We start from the raw sequence: 4,658 nt of genomic DNA on the forward strand, positions 1-4,658 counted from the left end.
CCCACCTTGGCCTCTCAAAGTGCTGAGATTACAGTGAGCCACTGCGCCCAGCCATAAAAAATTATTGAGATACTTTAGTTATTTTATTTGCACTTAGTCTTTTTTTTTTTTTTTTTTTTGGAGACAGAGTCTCACTCTATCATCCAGGCTGGAGTGCAGTGGCATGATCTCGGCTCACAGCAACTTCCACCTCCCAGGTTCAAGCAATAAGCAATTCTCCTGACTGAGCCTCCTGAGTAGGTGGGATTACAGGTACCCGCCACCTCACCCGGCGAATTTTTTGTCCTTTTAGTAGAGACGGGGTTTCACCATGTTGGCCCGGCTGGTATCAAAACTCCTGATCTCAGGTGATCCGTTCACCTCAGCCTCCCAGAGTGCTAGGATTACAGGTGTGAGCCACTGTGCCTGGCCTGATATCTAATGTGTATAACGCCCACTGTATATTCATTTGGGATACTAAATTTATATCAGAAATACTGATCTTTATGTTTCATTAACGGTCTAGCTTATTTTTTATTTTTTATTTATTTTTTGATACTGAGTTTCATTCTTGTTGCCCAGATTGGAGTGCAATGGCACAATCTCAGCTCATCGCAACCTCCACCTCCTGGGTTCAAGCGATTCGGCTGCCTCAGCCTCCCAAGTAGCTGGGATTACAGGCATGCACCACCACGCCTTGCTAATTTTGTATTTTTAGTAGAGATGGGGTTTCACCACATTGGCCAGGTTGATGTGGAACTCCTGACTTCAGGTAATCCACCCGCCTCGGCCTCCCAAAGTGCTGGGTTACAGGCATGAGTCACCGTGCCCGGCCAGATGTCTAGCTTAAAAAGTAGACTGTCATACACAAGTTGTTCCAAACATACTTAAAAGTTTTCTAAACCAAAAAGTACATTCCTTAGCCTTGGTAGCCACATTTTAAGTACTCAATAGTCACATATGGTTAGTGACAGCTATATTAAATAGCATAGGCATAAGTCCTTTATGAAGAGCTACAGAATATCTCATCTCCGTGGTGATTGTGCTCTATCCCTACACAACACACAAGCACACACACCCATATATATATTAAAACATTGCCTAAATCTTTGTAAGCAGATTTCACAACAGGAAGAAGTATGTCAAAATTTCAACTCAGGAATGGACTCAACACACAGATTTTAAAAACCAGTTAAGAGGTATTTAAACCTCAAATACTAATCTCTGAAAAAAGCATAGTTGAAATTCATAGCCAAATTTTTGACATTTCCCTTTCAATAACCTGTCTCCAACAAGTCTATAATCAATTCAATCTATCTATTTTTCTCTAGGCAAAGTCATAAGACCTTTCCCCCCAGGGTATATACATTCCCAATGTCCTTCTTTTTCTAAATCTTATTTATAATACATAATAACTATAAAATGTTGTTATAAAATATAGATACCTGCTCATCGAAATATACTTCATGAGCTATAAAAGATGCACAAAGATGTTTATTGTGGCATAATTTGTAAAAATGAAAAAGCTGAGCTTCACAAGGAAATGTATCATAAATTATGATTTGTCAACTCAGTGGAGTACCATGAACAAAGCTTAGAGGGCAACAGGAAATGACTATTGTAGAAAGCATGATTATGGGTGATATATTTTTAAAAACCCTGATGTCCTGTCTTAACAATGGAATGGGATAAAAAGGAACACCCTAGAATTAAAACAAGGTAGAAAGACTGGAGTAGAAAGTACTTTTTCTTTTCTTTAGGTGTCTTAAGGAAATCAACAATAAGAGAAGAAAATGAAATGCCCTCACTGACCTTCCCTCCAGCCTTTCCTGCTGCTAACTCCCTGAAACTGAACTCCAGCCAAGACTTTAGAAGGATCCTATACATAAATGGAATCAGGCTTCAGGTTTCCTCAAGAGGGGGTGGGAAAGTTATGTGTGGAAAGGTCTCAACTAGAAGCCAAGAAAAGATCCACTTGGCAAAAAACCATACACCTTTTCAGAAAGAATGACCCAAAAAATTATTTCTAGTCCAAAATTTTGTTAAAATTTAAAAAATTCATAAGACAGAAAATATGGGACTTCCCAACCCAATATTTAGGCACACAATGTGAATCTCAGTAACTGCCTAAAGCAAAGATAGTAACAATGTATTATGGGACTGAGAACTAAAAGTATGACGAAAAGAGCACAAAGAGGGCTGGGCACAGTGGCTCATGCATGTAATCTCAATACTTTGGGAGGCCGAGGCAGGCGAATCACTTGAGCCCAGGAGATTGAGACCAACCTGGGAAACACAGAGAGACCCCATCTCTACACACACACACAAAAAAAAATCCAAAAAACAAAACAATTAGCTAGGCATGGTGGTGCATGACTGTAGTCCTAGCTATAGGGGAGGCCAAGGCAGGAGGATCACTTGAGTCAGGAGTTTAAGGCTGCACTGAGCTATGATTATGCCATTGCACTCCAGCCTAGGTGACAGAGCAAGATCCTGTCTCTTAAAACAAACAAACAAAAACAACAACAAAAACACACAATGAAGGGAGGAATTGGAGGTGTAAGGTTCTCATAGCATACATGGAGAGTTAAAATACTACTGAAAGTAGGCTGGGCATGGTGGCTCACACCTGTAATCCCAACACTTTGGGAGGCCAAGGCAGGTGGATCACCTGAGGTCAGCAGTTCAAGACCAGCCTAGCCAACATGGTGAAACCCCATCTCTACCAAAAATACAAAACTTAGCTGGGCATGGTGGTGGACACCTGTAATCCCAGCTACTCAGGGGCTGAGGCAGGAGAATCGCTTGAACCTGAGAGGCAGAGGTTGCAGTAAGCTGAGATCATGCCACTGTACTCCAGCCTGGGCAACAAGAGTAAAACTCCATCTCAAAAAAACAAAAAAACAAAACAAAAAGCAAAAACAAAAAAAACTACTGACAGTAAACTGTAGTAAGAAAGATGTATACTATAATCCCTAGGAAATCAAGTAAAAGTCTTTTAAAAAATGGTGTATAGTTAATAAGCTAATAGTAGATATAAAATGAAATCACAAAAATAATCCAAAGGATAGCAAAAATTTTGAGGAAAAAAAGAGATGGGGATAGGACAAACAAAAAACAAGTAAGATGACGTAAAGAACTGTGAAGTATCCTTAGTTTTACCCTACTTGCAAGCTAAGTACGCCCCCCTCCCCCCATGTTTTCATGGATGCTGGTAGAAGACACATGACATGTGAGTCAGAGGACAGTTTATTACTCTTATCAAGGACAATATCCAAGTGTATCAGCATTTTCGTACCAGTTGCCCAGATCCTAATTCTCAAAGGCAATGCAAGGATGGCCAAATGATACTCACGGGCAATGGGTTGTGTTATGAGCAGAAAAACCTTGAATTTGAGGAACCAAATTTTTTATGCGATGTCTGTCCCATGCTCTGGTGGTACGCGCCTGTAAACCCACCTACTTGTGAGGCTGAAGCAGGAGAATCACTTGAACCTGGGAAGTGGAAGTTGCAGTGAGCCGAGATCACACCATCGCACTTCAGCCTAGGCAACAGAGGGAAATTCCATCTCAAAAATAAAAATAAAAATTTAAAAAAATAAGACATGTTTTCAGTCAGTAACCAAAGCTTCTGCCTTAAGAAACTAGAAAAAGATCAAATTAAACCCAAATAAAGAGATACATAACAATCATAAAGAACAGAAATAGATGAAGAATGAAAGTAAAGATACCGCTACAGATCCTACAGGTGTTAAAAGTATAAGGGAATATTGTGAACTACTTTGTGCCAATAAATTTAATAGCTTAGATGAAATGGACAAATCCCTTTAAAAACACAACTCCAGCTCCCCTGGGCTATTCTGGGAACACTGCCTATGGGGTGCCCCTGCTCTGCAAGGAGCAATAAAACAAAAACACAACTCTCAAAGTTCACTCAAATGCAAGTAAATAACCTGGATAGCCCTAGATCTATTAAAGTAATTGAATTCGTATTTAAAGCCATAAAAACAAACCATGGAGATTGGTAAACTTAGTGGGAGGGAGTTGGAGCATCTATTTGGAATACAGAGTATTCTTATACGGTAGTCCTGGGAGATAAGAGTGAAGGGCAGGTTGAAAGCAGATTATAGAAAACATTGAAAGTCATGCTAAGGATTTTAATCTCTATTGCACAGGCAAATGTCGTTTTCACTGTGTGCTCGCAGCACTTTGGGAGGCCGAGCCAGGCAGATCACCTGAGGTCAGGAGTTCGAGATCAGCCTGGCCAACATGGTGAAACCCTGTCTCTACTGAAAATACAAAAAATCAGCCAGGCGTGGTGGCAGGCGCCTGTAATCCCAGCTACTTGGATGGCTGAGGCAGAAGAGTCGCTTAAACCCGGGAGGCAGAGGTTGCAGTGAGCAGAGATCTCGCCATTGCACTCCAGCCTGGGCGACAAGAGCAAAACTCAGGAAAAAAAAAGAAAGAGAGAGAGAAACGTACTACATAATCTTATTTATATGTAGACTCTCTAAAAAAGTCAAATATAGATGCTCCTTGACTTATGAAGGGGTCATGTCTTAATAAAGCCATTCTAAATTGAAAATATCTTAAGTTGAAAATAAAGGCTGGGCGCAGCAGTTCATTGCTATAATCCCAGCTAGTCGGGAGGTTGAGGCAGGAGAATTGCTTGAGACCTG

Source organism: Mandrillus leucophaeus, unplaced genomic scaffold, assembly GCF_000951045.1.
Source record: "Mandrillus leucophaeus isolate KB7577 unplaced genomic scaffold, Mleu.le_1.0 Scaffold38, whole genome shotgun sequence".
Taxonomy (NCBI): domain Eukaryota; kingdom Metazoa; phylum Chordata; class Mammalia; order Primates; family Cercopithecidae; genus Mandrillus; species Mandrillus leucophaeus.